We start from the raw sequence: 15,132 nt of genomic DNA, 5'->3' as shown, positions 1-15,132 counted from the left end.
ATACAGATAAGGAGAAAAATCATATAATCATCTCTACAGGCTCAGAGAAGTTTGATATTATTTAATACTCATTCACATTAAGAACATTCAATAAAATAGCAATTAATATATACGTGGGTGTGTGTGTCCTGAGGTCCCAAAGGTAGCAGTTTATTTTTTATTTAATGGAAAAACATTGGAGGCTTTACTGTAAAGTCAGGAAAAAGACAAGAATGCTCACTACCTCCACTATTTTGTAACATTGTGTTAGAGGGTTTTAGCCAATGCACCGAGATAAGAGAAAGTAACTATAGGCATATGAATGGAAATGAGAGATCAACTATCTCTGTTTGTAGATAATATGATTTTATATCTTGAAAACTCAAGAGAATCAATGGAAAAACTACAAACAATAAGAAAATTTATCAAAATAGCAGATTATAATAGCAACATTCAAAAATCAATAGTTAGAAGTTACAATTAAAAAGATCTCATTTATATTAAATATTAAAAAATCTAGATGTAAACATAATAAGAAGTGTTAGTTGTATGAATAACCGTATAAAACACAAGGCTGCAAAAGTATATTTGAACAAATGAACAGACATGCCATATGGATGTCAATCTTCTCTAAGTTAATTTATGAATTAGTAAATTCCAATAAAAAGCAACAGGTAGTTGTTTTTCTTGTTGTTGTTTTAATCTGGAGCTGGATATAGTAAAAAGTTCATTTGGGAGAACAGACAAGCAAGAAATACCATAAAAACTCTGTGGATTAAAAAAGAGCAATGGAGGGTGGGGGCTGGGAAGGGCCCTTTAAGATATTAAAACATCATTATAAATCTTCTGTAATCAAAACACGGTGTATTGACATATGAATAGACAGATCAATGAAACAGAATAGAAAATCCAGATATAAACCCAGTTACATTTGTTAATATACAATAAAGGCAGCATCTCAAATCAATGGGGCAAAAGATGGACTTTTTAATAAATGGTGTTCAATAGCCTCCACCAGACACACAGATAAATTCCGAATGTATTAGAGATTTAAATGTAAAAAATAAAAGCTTACAAGTACCAGGAGAATGAGTACAAGTACAGGAGTACAAGTACCATAGGTAAATTCCTCTATACCCTGGGAATGGAGGAAACTTTCCTAATCATTACTCCAAATCCAAATGCAATAAGGGAGATGATCCATACATTTGACTACGTAAGGATAAGAAAACTTTTGAATGGCAAAAAAACAGTCATACACAAAGTAAAAATAACATATGAAAAACTGGGAAACATTTGCAACTTATATCATTGTAAATGTTTAACATCTTTAATGTAATAAAAGAACTCATAAAGAGAGAGAAAAAACAGACCAAACTAACTATATGGAAAAATAGGTAGAAATATGGACAGACATTTCACAAAAAAATTATACAAATGTCCCTTAAAGCTATAAAAAGATGCTCAAATGTACTCATAATAAGAGGAATGCAAATTATAGCCACATTGACACCATTTCCCATCTATCAGATTGGCAACTTGCCAAAGGTGGGACAATACACTCCATGGTAGGCTGCTGTGAAGAAACAGGTACTCGCATACATTTCAGGTGAGAGAAAAATGATACAATCCCTATGAGGGGAATTGGATGATGTTTAGCAAAATTACATACAAGTTTACCCTTTGGCCCAGAAATTCTACTTCCAAGAATCTGTTCCATGGAATACAGGCAAAAAAAAAAAAAAATGTATGTATGATGCTATCGAATGCTATCCTGTTTATGATAGCAAAAACCGTAAACACCCAAATGTCTTTAAAGGCATCTGGTTGAAGAAATCTTGGTACATCCACAAAGTACTATGGAGTACTATGCAGCTCTGAAAAGGAATGAGGACCATCTCTACATAATGGTATAAAGTGATCTCCAGGATATATCATTCAGGGAAAAAAGCAAGGAGGAGGAGGTGTTTGTGGCATGTTACCATTCATCTAATAAAGTTGGGAGTGGTGCAAATATACACACATTTTTGCTTTTATTTAAAGAATGGAATTATAAACCAGAAACTTTAAAAAAAGATTACCTATGAGGGAGGAGATGGTATGGAAAGGACAGAAATAGAAATTAGACTTTTGTAACTAAACTTTTTCTTATAGATTTGACTTTGGAACCAGATGCATATTTTGATGTAATTATAAAAAATTAAATTAAAAAAGAAATCCCTAAAAAACTGAAATTAAGATAAAACAAACTGTACATCAAGTTGGTGACATGATCACATAGTGTGGAACTCTTTTAAGTGACTTTATAACAATAATTTAATTGTACATTCTCAGTGAGATTTATTCTAAGGATGAAAATACATGAAAAAATGTATTTTTTTTTTGGTTCAGTTAGCATATTGGCAGTGTTAGTGTTGGTATTGTTATTCTAAGGCATGTGTACTTTGTACTATGTACTAAGGCAGGCATACTGTGGGACAAAACAAAGGAGTAATTATGTGGTGTTGCTGGAAACTGGGGGTTTGGGTATAGCAGAAAAGAAAAGCGGAGGTAAGAGAGAGGAGGTTAAATCAAAACTCCTCAGTTCTGAATTTGAATTGAAATATTAATATGAACCCATGATGATTTTATCTTAAAGAAAATAAAAAGTATTTCCTATCTAGCTCTGTTCACTTAAACAGCTTAGAAACAAGGACAACTTCATCACACTGAGAGCCTCTAGTACCCAGATGCTGGTTTCAAAAACTATTTGCCACAAAAAGGAATGAGGGTTCCTTGGACAACTGCCTGATTCCAGATCTGGGACAGGACGTGTATAAGATGAGCCTGGATCATCTTGTCACAGCAGAAAGCAAAGAAGTTATCAAAGAGTAGTGATGAATGTGAAAGAATAGGCTAGGATCATTTGAGTGTCAATAAGAATAATTGCAATGGATTAAAACACTTTAAATATGTTTGAATCTATGAGTTTATGATGATACTAAAAAACGAAAGAACAAAATCAAAACAACCCTCACTGGGAGGATTCTAGAGAACCAATTCATTATTTTGAACAGTGATAAATAAAGGGAACAAATCATTTTGAGCCAACCTGATGTCCTAGTGGTTCAAGTTTGGCGCGCTCTGCTTCGGCTGCCCCTGGGCCCAGTTCCTGGGCATGGAACCACATCACCCGTCTGTCAGTAGCCATGCTGTGGTGGCAGCTCACATAGAAGAATGAGAAGGACTTACAACTAAAATATACAACTGTGTGCTGAGGCTTTGGAGAGGAAAAAAGAGAGGAAGATTGGCAACAGATATTAGCTCGGAGTGAATCTTTCCCAGCAAAATAAATAAATAAAGGTACATTTTTTTCTTGATTATGCTATAGATACTGTATCTTAGGGAAATCAAATACTAATGAGGGGAAGTGCTCCAGCTAATAAATGAAGATAAAACATAGAATATCGTTGTTTTGCATCCCCCAATGTAGTAATGGACCTCGAAAATGATTATCAATAACTGTTTAGATCACACAGAGACAAACAGACATAATGCGCTTCTGAGAGAGGTACACATCATCATGTATGAAGTAGAATTGCCAGTTGAATCTGATCAAGGCTTTTGATCTAACAACCAATTTACAGGAAATAAAGCGGGAAAGAGGAACACGTTAAGTGACGCCATGGAGAGGCAACCAGCAAATTCTAGACCACAGAAAGCTCCATGGGGAAAAAGATCTGATTGTCTCAAGAAGTAGCTTGCCGAGAAAAAAGAAAAGACAGAGGAAGGTAGAACCTATAACTTTAAAGAATTATAAGGACACATCAATCAATTGCAATGTACAGATCTTTTTTCAAGCCTAATTCTAGCAACAACAAAAAGTGTTAAATAAGAAAAAAGCTGATGTTCAGCCATGACAGTGGAAGATGTCTACTACAGCCCATTTTATATACCAGGGATATTAAATTACTTGCCCAAATTCACATAGCTAGTGGATTTATGCATGAATCACCTGCAGGTTTTTAAAAATGCTATGTCATACCATACTCCTAGAGATTCTCATTTATTTTGTCTGGAGTGGGACCAGGCATTGGTATTAAAAAAATACCCACAGATGATTCTAATGTGCAGCCAGGGTTGAGACCCCCTTTAGTAGACGGAAGACCTGGAATTTCAACTCAGCTTTCTGGTTCTCAAGCCCACACAGTTCTAACTTCCTCCTGTCTCCTTTCTCTGTTTTTATGGTGAGTTGAGGCACACTCTCCTTCACTCAAGACAAGGCATATAAAAGAGGAGAAAAGTATTTTATTTAAAATAATCCATAAATGTATTTTTTTGTGTGTGTGTGAGGAAGATCAGCCCTGAGCTAATATCCGTGCCAATCCTCTTCTTTTTGCTGAGGAAGACTGGCCCTGGGCTAACATCCATGCCCATCTTCCTCCACTTTATGTGGGACGCCGCCACAGCATGGCCGGAGAAGCGGTGCATCAGTGCGTGCCCGGGATCCAAACCCGGGCTGCCAGCAGCAGAGTGCGCACACTTAACTGCTACGCCACGAGGCCAGCCCCCCATATTTAATTTGGAGATAGCCATATCAAGACAGCCTTACTCACAATAAAAATAACTTGATGATTTGATTTTGTCAAATGGAACATGTCTCTAATCTGCTGCTATCATAGTCAAGCTTTAAGTCCACACTACCTTAGGATACAAATTAAACGTCAAATGAGATTAATTTGGCAAGTGGAACACGAACTGGCTGACTTTCCTTTCTGGAGCAGGCCTGACAGCTTTCTGTACGTCACGTTGGCGTCTGTTGAAATGAGCCGCATATGCCAGAACCTGTTAACTGTATCCAATTGCTCTTAGCAGTGCCTATCTGAAAATTTCCAGTTTTAGGAGAGCATAGCTTTCTATTTCAGAATATGTTGGGGTTTTAAACCCATATCTGAGTGACATCAACCCCATGGTACTAAGGTGACGCAGGTGCTACAGGTGCTCTTCTTTGTCACAGATTCCTCTCACATCTATGTGTGTCATGCATTTATCCCATGTCTCTGTTAAGCCATCACTGTGCTCCTAGGGGCATAGGGACACATTGATGATCAACCACATTGATACAAGCTTAGGGTGTCTTGAGGGAAGAGACTTGAAAACAGAAATTAGAATCGTGTGACAGGCAATGATCAGGAAGTAGACCAAGAACACACGGAGGGGCGCTGAATCTGGAAGTGGAGGAGGTGAGGAAAGGTTTCCAGGGGGCCATGGTGTCCAGGTTGAGACTTGCAGGATGAAAGGCGTTGGTGGGTGAGAGGTGAGATGAAGTGGTGTTGGAGAGTTCCAAGTGGTGGGAATTGCATGTGCAGAGGCTGTAAAGCGAAGAGAACATGATTCTTTGCAGGAACTGCTCAGGGTGAACAGGTGAGCAGTGAGGCTGGACAGGTAAGCACATGCTGATCAGAGAGGGCCTTAAGCTGCATTAAGAAGACTTCGCTCTAAAGTCTCTTGGGCACCTCAAACTCTGCCTGTCTGAACTGGACTCACTATGCCTCTTCTCCAGATCTGCCGCCTCTCTCCTAGTCCCCGTCTCACTGAATGACATTCAGACATTTGTCCAAGTGACAAGTCTAGGTGCCATCCTTGACGCTTCCCTCTCCTTCATGTCCCACATGCAGACAGCAGAGAGTGGATTCAAGCCCCACGGCAAAACAATCTTCCTTCTCCTGCCACCCCAGCATGGGAGGACTGGCTAAAAGTCTTTACACTGGATTGTATTTGGGCCCAGACTGCCTTCTGGTCACTGTTGACCCCTTGAAAGCTGCCCTTCTTGTCCAGTCCTCCCTGTCCTCATTGCTCATGCCTTAGCACAAGCACCATCATTGGCTATCTGAAATTCCTCAGCCGTCACCTTCCCGGGTCCCCATATCTGCTTTTCCCGCTACCCATCTTTCCTTCACACTGCAACTCTAGAGATCTCTTTAAACTGCCAATCTATTTTGTCACTCCACTGCTGAAAACATACCCATGGTTTCTCATAGGACGTAGAATTTGGTCCAGACTCCTTAGCCTGGTAACTAAGGTCCTTTATAACCTGATCTGACTTCTTCAAACTCACCTTCTAACACTTCCTGCCTGGTGTTCTATGCCCCAGCCCTGCCTGTCTCCTCACAGCTCCCAGGGAGTCCCATGTGCTCTCTTACCTTCGGACATTTGCATCTGTGGTTCTCCACACCAGGAATGCCCCCACTCTCCCACCCCAGCCCTCTCTTAGGGCTGAGACTCTGAGCTCTCGTGGCAGCCTTGGGAATGCTCCCTGCACAAGCAGTACCCCACTGTATTGAAACTGCCTTCTTGTGTTTCTGTCCCCCACTGGCAAGCTCGCTGAGGACACAGACTGTGTCCTGTTTATTAATGAGACATCAGCACCTGCATGAGGCTTGGAACAGGATGGGCACTCAATCAATTCACTTATTGAATGAATAAATGAACATGCAAAGATACAGAATGATGTTGAAAGTTAGACCAATGGGTCAAAACAACTAACATGCACATTGCGAGGATATTGTAGAATTCTACATTGAAGTAAATGTTAAAACCCCAAATCAGAAAACCCATATCTGGTGGGTAAGCCAGTGCAAATGAAAATGACTCAGAAAACCACAAATCAGGAGTTGACAGCCAGTTGACTAAAAGAAAAGTCATTTCCTTTCACCAGTCCCCTAATCACTCATTCATTGATCTCCTGTACCACCTTCTTCGGGCTCAAGAAGTGACTGTTTATCATCTCATCACCATCATCATCTTCATCCTCATCCTCATCAATAGACTATCAAACATTTATCTGTCATTGCTCTGCTAGACTCTGTTCTAAGCTCTTTACTTGTATCACCCCATGGATCCTCCCAACTTTTGAAGCAAATACTATTACTATCCCCATTTTAAAGATGGGGAAATTGAGGCTCAAAGAAGGGTAAGGAACTGAATTTTCAGAGCATTTCAGATTTTGTGAAGTACCTTAGAAGAATGAAATAATCCAATTTCCCCCAGGTTGGACCCAGTCCTACCTGACATGTTCTCGGCAGCCTTATAACTCTCACATTCAGCAGCAATTCAGTTGGAAGCTCCAGGCTCTTCTTGGGGACACCAGTTCATCAGAGCCTGAGTAGAGCTTGGCCTGAGAGCCATCCAGGGGTCACAGCTGCACAGTGGTGACTCACCCGCCAGCAGCTGCTGCTGGTACCAAGATTGCTGCTGAGCTGAGGATGTGTTAGGGAAATGCTGTTGGCGCAGCTTTAACCACAGCCCTGAGGGTGATGAATGGCAGATAATCACAGGATTTTAGCAGCAGCATATCTTCCCAACCTCTCCGGAGGAAGGCCCAAAGGTGAAGCATGTCCTCTGTGCTACCCTTAATGTGAAAAGTTAGCCTGTGGCCAGCACACACTCACAGATCCAACCCTCGGGACAGGTGAATTCTTTCTGTTGGAGAGGAGAACAGGCTGTTGGAGGGACACATGCGCATATACTACAACCTTTCAGACTCTGCTCAGGGTCACCTTCTCTCTGAAAACTTTTCTGATCCATTCTTACCGCTGCCTCCAACCCAGGCAGTGCTGGCCACTCCCCCTTTTCAGTCCCGCTGAGCCCCATACATACTTCCAACAGAGCACCTGCCACACTTCATTGCACTTATTTCTTCACGTTTGGGGTTCTTCCAAGTAGACTCTAAGTCACTTAAGAGGCGACTGGCACAGAGTAGCCATTTGAGAAATGTTTCTAGAAGGAGTGAATGAAGATTAAGGAATAGTAATTGTAGGAGTGAAATATTAGGGACACAGAATATTAGGGACACAGCATTGAAGAAAGAGGATGGGCTTTATAGCGAGCGGTCCAAGCTATATGCACGCACAAGGATGAGCAAACTACACACCGGGGTTGAAGGGCCCCACCTGTCCCGTCAGGCAGATACTGTTAAGTTGCTACCCACAATCTATCATCCTCCCCTTTCTTCCATACAATAGAGCACACCTTCCATAGTACTGCCAGAGTGTACAGTGGCAAAGCTTGTGAAGCAAAGCTTTGATAACTTTGGTCCCAAGTAGGTAACCTATTATTTCATGGTCTTTCTCTGCTAATAATTTTTTAATGGCATTTACAAAATTATTCTTAGAATCTTTTGTAAACTTCAGCTCATTTTAGACTTTTTCTTTCCCAACAATATTCATGTGTGTATTGGGTACAGTTGTGTACACAACAAGTAATTCTACAGTCTCAGAAGCTTAGCACATCAAAACTGATTTCTTACTCATGTCACAGTTCATTGTGGGTCTCTGATAGAAACAGTTATTTAGGAACCCAGGCTCATATTGTCTAGTGGCTCCATCATCCCATGAGGCCACAAAGTCTTCCTCTGGACACTTTTAATCCGAACTGTAGATGTAAGGAGAGGGCGAACATTGAGAGCTATGCCAAATGTTTTGGGCTAGGTCTGAAAATGTGGCACATCAATTCCATCCATGTGCTGTTTGTTAGAACTCAGTCATGAAGCCACCTGACCGAAGGGAGGCTGGGTAATGTAACTCTGTCTGTCTGCTGGTTATTCTGCACTTGCCCCTGGACCCATTCTCTTTGGCCCTGCTCTGGGCCCTAAGACACTGACATCACCCTATGGGTGACATCACCCAGAATATCTTACCCTCTGGTTTCCAGATATGTTCAGTGTGGGATGCATAGTCAGGAGATTGAAGGGCTAGAGTTTGGAGTTTTTATACCCTGCTCCCTTCCTGCATTGGCTGTGTAGTAGAATCTGATTCTGTTTTTGATGTTTGATGATTGACAGCATTTAGGCTTCCACCATCCCCCTCCCCACCACCACATATCTGATGCTTTACATAAGGAAACCCAATATAGCTCTTGAGTTCTTGACCCCACTGGGAAGTTTGAACCTTGCAGTTCTAGCCTGGGTCTGGGAACCCTTCTCCAGCCTGACCCCCCAGGCATGATGAAGGCCAAACCCACTCTGTGCCCTTTGCTGTTGTCATTCCAGACGAGCTTGCACCTACCCTTCTCGCTCCCAAATTCCCTTGTGTGTGAGTGATAGACTTTTCTTTAAACTCTCTTGGTCCAGGAAGAAGTGTCATCAGTGGAGATATCCAACCTATTAATGGAGAGGGAGTCCATCTCGCATATGTGGGATGACAAGACAGGCTGTGTTATCTGAGAGCAGTTGGTAACTGAAGGGTAGTAATAGCTTTCTCTTCTTGCTAGTGCCTGGGTGCTTCAACATCTTTTATTGATTTTCTTAATCACGCTTCTGTAAATAATTCTGTAAATAGTTCTTTCATTAAAGCTTTTTGAATCATCAGAATTGGATTCTGTTTCCTACAAGAATCCTGACTGATACTGGGAGAGGAGGAAGCAGGTTTGGTGAGCATTTAGTCAGTTGCTGTCACAATATGGTCAGTGCCAACCGTTAGATTTTATCCTTGGCTTTCACCAGATATGGATCTATATGCATACCAGCTTAAGTAGACAGGATTTGACTAGGAAATTTAGTAGAGGATGGTCTTTTTCATGTAGTTGACACTAAAGTGTTATTTTGCTTTAAAACATTTTTGAGAGTAGGATGGCATTTGGACATGTATTGGAATGAAGACCACTCACCTGAGACTGGACTTTGGCTAGTACGGGACAAGCATGTCTTACATAATGCTTCAGGGGAATGTCATATGTGATTCTCAGTGAGGGAGACTACTGTAAAAATCCGTGTGCAAACTAGACACATTTTTTCCTCCGACTCATCTTGCTTAGCTACAGATGTCCTGTCTTAGAATCAGCTGACGCTGGGAACAGGCCCATGTAATTAAGGGAGGAGATGCTAAAGAAAATCAGGGAGAGAGCTATGTGTTCCCATGGTGCTGCTTGGAATTCTGTAGATGACCTGCTGCTCATATCTTATTCTCTGTTTCTGCATTTTAACTGGGCAACTGAAACTTGTGTTTTTATACTTTATTTGATTTCATGACAAGCATCCTCTACATTGAGGGGCATTTTTCAAATTTCCTTAGATTTTGTGAACAAGAATCTCCAAGGAGGTTTTAGCGTCTTTGCTTCTGATTTGTGTGCTCTCGCTCGCTTGCAGCTCTTTCCAGCCTCTCCGGTGTTAAATTAATAACAAATGATGTGGAGCTGACAGGTAGGTGAAGACAGAGAGTGCCACGATATTAAAAAAAACCTCGATCTATTATGTAGCACGATGTGCAACACTGTGTCAGGTTTTGCCTGTAGGTATCTTAATTTTACTTAAATATTTTGCTCACGTCTTTTTAACTCAGAGGATGGAAACAGAGCCCTTAGCATCTCTCTAGCAGACTTTGTAGCATGTATTAGTGTGATACAGAATACCAAACTTTTCCAGTTATTTGGGATTATTTGAAAATGCACTGAATAAAATAAAGAGGATAAATATACTTTCTTGGTGGAGGAATTGTCTGATTCTCATTTGAGGTTATAAGGGGTCATATTTTGGGTAAATATCAACATTATTTTCTCACAAGCAGAGCCATCCAACTCTGACTGCCTCAAAATTATGTGCTCCTTGTCATTATAGTTATTTAAGCAATGGCAGATCATCTGCCAATACTTCCTTGGAAATGATTCTAAGTAAGTATGCAGTATATTGGAAGAATAATTCAGCAGCATTTAAAATGCATGCATTCAATCTGTTTTGTATATTAAATTTCAATGCAATATTTCTTTAAAAGTATTTATTACGGAAATTTTCAAACATACACAAAAGTGGAGAGAATAATATAATGAATCTCTGTTACCAATCACCCAGTTTCAACTATTATAGAATTTCTTTTGAAGAGAGGTGCTACTGCTAAAAACGAACTTAGAAACTACGGGATTGGATGACATCTGCAGCCCCCGATTCCATTTTGCAGGCAACATAAGCTTTCCTCTCTTGAAGGGCCGTTCTCTCGTATGAATTGAAAGCGATTTTGATTTGTGCCCCTCGAGCTGTCCTCTTGGCCACGGTCCTCTTCATCTCTGCTCCCAGCTTTGCTGTGGACAATTACTCATTTCTCTGCTGGATACAATTCCTTGATAAATATTGCTCCCTCTTGCTGTGCCTGTGGAGGGGTGAAAATGGGCAGGCCCCACATCTGTTTCCACTCTTGTCCTTCATTTTCTCACACACCACCTGTTTTACTGAAGGATCAAAGCAACTACAGAGAATTACAACGAAAGGAAGAAGCCTAAAATTATGTTCCAAATTTGCCTGTCCCTTTAGTTCAAGAGCTGGTCCCTATACAGAAGCTACTGTATACTCTTCTCGCGGAGGATACCCAGGGTACCCTCATGGATATTCCCAGATCATAATATCATTTCTTCTGTCCACAGATTTATACATTTTCACAAAGGTGCCCCTTTTTTCTAACTTTCGTGATGTGGCTGTCCATTGATCTTCCAGAAAATCCTATCCTATATTCACTGAGATTGGTCCCTCTCTTCCAACCAGCGCATTACCCCACATCTGAGCTCCTTAGTCTAGAACTGCATTCCAGGGGGAAGGGCTCCAGCAGGACCGTATATATGGGCCTTGCATTGCTAATTCCACGGAGTAGTTCAAGGAAGATATGAACGTTCCAAATCCAATACACACCTGTGGGGCCACTATACCTCTTTATTCTCCATTTCATTCAATGAGTCACTATTAAGGCAAATATACCTATCCATTTCTTAGGGTAAAACTTTAATTCCTAGTTTAAGCTGTCTACTTGAAACTAAAGGGTCACAAACTTGCAGCCAGCACGTATGCCTCAGTCTACAGTTGTGTTTTGTTTATTCAGCATGAAGTTGATCTATACAATTTAAAAAATTTGAATTAGTTGCCAACAATTAAAATCAGGAGATTTTACACAAAAACCCAGATTTTGGGCTTTCCCCGAGGAATAGAAAAATCTGGCAGCACTCAGCATTCTTTCTGGCTTTGGGATGAGTGTCTAGAGTTGAGAAGCGCCTGCTCCCTTTGAAGGAAGGTCATGCTCTCTCTGGTTCCACATGGACCTCATCCTCTCTCAATATCCCCTAAAACTAAGGCAGTGAAGTAGTTACTATTTATCATCTTGTTCCCAGCCCATTTCTCTTTCTTACCTGGCCCTTGGAGGCAATTGAATTTGTGACCCCTGATTTAAACCCAGAAAGAAGATCAATATTTTCCTGACTGCCCTGTTAACACTCCAATGTAGTTCTGTTTATTAGGCAGAGAAGTGTTGGTCCATTTTTTATACCCCTCCCCCTGCATCCAAATTGTGTCTCCCCCAGTCCTGCAGGAATTTTTTCAAAAGGTTCACTACTGAACAAATATCTCTTTATGACCCACTTCTGTAAATCCCCAAACAAATGACAAGCTTTGAAATGACTTGCGTTTCTCAGCTAAAGTATATTCTCCACCCTACAATCTGGGGAGGAAGGAGTAGTAAAAAAGGAGTGATTTCATTCTTCAGCAACATATAACTCAATACCTTGATTACAATTATATTACTTTATCCATGAATTGGGTCTCTGAAATCGAGCCAACTAATGTTTTCGTTTAATTTCACTCTTGAAAGGTGAGTTGGTCCATGTGGAGCATCCTCTGGATAGAGGCAAAAATAAGCAAACAATAAATAATTTAAATGATTTCAATAGTGATAAGTGCTGTTAAGAAAATAAAATAGAGATTTATCTCAGGAAGTGGGCTCAGGAAAGGCCTCTCTGAGGAGGTGACATCGAAATGAGACCTGATGGTATGAAAGAGCCAGCTGAGAAGGTTTCTAGGCACAGCAAGTGCAACATCCTGAAGTGCAATAGATCTTGATTGAATAGAGGTTGAACTGAATTTAGATAGGAGAGAGATAGGAGATGAGGTCAGAGTGGTATGTAAGGACCAGTGGGGTAGAGGCCATGACAGGGCCTTTGGGTTTTATTTATTTATTTTTTTGGTGAGGAAGACTATCCCTGACCTAACATCTGTGCCAATCTTCCTCTATTTTTTTATGTGCTTCGCCACCACAGCATGGCTTGACGAGTGGTGTAGGTCTGTGCCCGGGATCCAAACTCGTGAACCCTGGGCCACTGAAATGGAGCACGTGAACTTAACCACTAGGCCACTGGGGCAGCCCCTGATCTACACTTTTAAAGATCACGCCGGCAGCCATGTGAAGAAAGGATAGTAGGGCAGAAAGAGTGGCAGTGGGGAAATAAATTTGAAAACTACCTTCGTGGTTCAGGTGTGGATTACGGCAGCTTGGTCTATTGTTTAGAATTGTGTTGGGTGGTTACGTTAGAAATCTGATCACACTGGCTTCAGCAAAGGGGTTTCAGTTTCTCACATAAGTATCTGTTGGTGGGCAGTCCATGGAAGTCCATGCACACTCTACCATGTCTTCAAAAGCCCAGCCTCTTTCTGTTTTCCTGCTCTGTCATTCCAACATATTCCTCTTGTCTCCATAGTTGAAAGATGGCTGCCGTATCTCCATTGCATTTGCAGTCCGGGTAGGAAGAAGGGCAAAAAGGAAAAAAGCATATGCCAGCTGAGTCTCTCCCTTTTATCAGGAGACTATTATACTGGTCAGGATTATTTGTCAAAAGCAGAATTCACTTTGGCAATTCCACTGCATGCCTCTTGGCTTTTATGATGCTCAGGGTCAGAGGCTGAAGCTCTATCACCTCTGCTCCTGGAAGATCCAGAACCTCTACTGCTGAACTTGCCAGAAGACTCAGCGCCGAGCACAGCTGCCTCCTCATGTTGCTTGCTTCTGAGCCCGTCTTATGTAGCTGATAAGTGGAATATGGGTCATATAGATCCAAGGGAGTCTAGGGTTGAGAGTTTCCAGCTTCTACCTGGAGAAGGTAGACCTCATAAGGAGGGAAATTACCCAAATGTAGGGAGGGCATTCGGAGATGCTAGTCAGCCACATGTGGTGAATATCTGCTACAGCTGGACTACCTCTAGTCTTTGTCTTTCACTTTGAGAGCCATCATCTCATTGACGTCAGAGTTACTTTCCAGAAACAACGCTGTAATCATGTCATTTATCTGCTTAAACATCTCCACATGACTCCTTAATGTTTAGAGAATCATTCTAAAATTCCCTCCCTGGACCAGGGGCTGCTCAGCATCTAGTGGTCCCCACCTATCTTCCAGATTCCTTTTTCGCTTTCTCACCACTTAATGCTCTCTATGTTCTTAAGATGTGATTTTCTCCCAGCTCCTTCCATGGGACACATGCTTTAATTCCTCCACAACTGTGGTAGAGACCCTTATTGTCTTCCAATGTTTGTTCTCCACTTCTTCCTTAGTAATAGGACTCATAGTCATGGACTCATGACTGTCCAGAATAAAGACTACATTTCCCAGTCTCTCCTGCATGTAGGTGAGGCCGAGTTCTGTTAGTAGGATTTAAGCTAAAGCGTCATATGAAGGAGCTCTCCCTTCTCTGAACTTCTTCCTTCTGCTACCTGGAATGCTATGATATGATCGCTTGTTTTGGGACAACCATCTTGAACTATACGAGGAAGCCACACGTGGATGAGGCAGATAAACAAGATAGAAGAAGCCTGACTCACTGATGATTATAGAGTTGCCATACCAGCTCCAGACACCTCTGTGTGATAGAGAAATAAAATTTTGTTTTGATAAACCAGTTATTTTTGTTCATGTGTGTGTTTTTCTGTCATACACATAGTGAAACCTAGACCTAATTATTTCAGGGCCTTTATTTGAATGACTTTTGCCTACTTGGAAAATTCCTATTCATCCTTCAACACTTAATTCAAATATAATGTCTCTGAAACTTTTTTTTTTGTCTTCTCCAAAAAAAGTATTATTTCCTGTATTATTATTATTATTAAAAAAGTATTATTTGCTATTTCGTATCTAAAGCATTGTGTGCAGCCATCTTTTATAGCTCTTCTTACATTGTGTTATATTATTGGCTTGTATTCTATCCCCTCTGTCAGAGAACTACATGAGACTAGAGATTGCTTCTTATTTTTCTGTGCACATGCAGTCATATGACAGTGCCAGATAAATGGTGGATATAGATTTCTCAATTGCACTTTGGTTCTTTATTTTTGTCTTTTTCACATTTTAAGTGACAGTCATGAGTTATTATGGTTGTTT

This window comes from Diceros bicornis, chromosome 14 (assembly GCF_020826845.1).
Source record: "Diceros bicornis minor isolate mBicDic1 chromosome 14, mDicBic1.mat.cur, whole genome shotgun sequence".
NCBI classification, from domain to species: domain Eukaryota; kingdom Metazoa; phylum Chordata; class Mammalia; order Perissodactyla; family Rhinocerotidae; genus Diceros; species Diceros bicornis.
The sequence above is the reverse complement of the archived record's forward strand: the minus strand, read 5'-3'. Positions refer to the sequence as shown.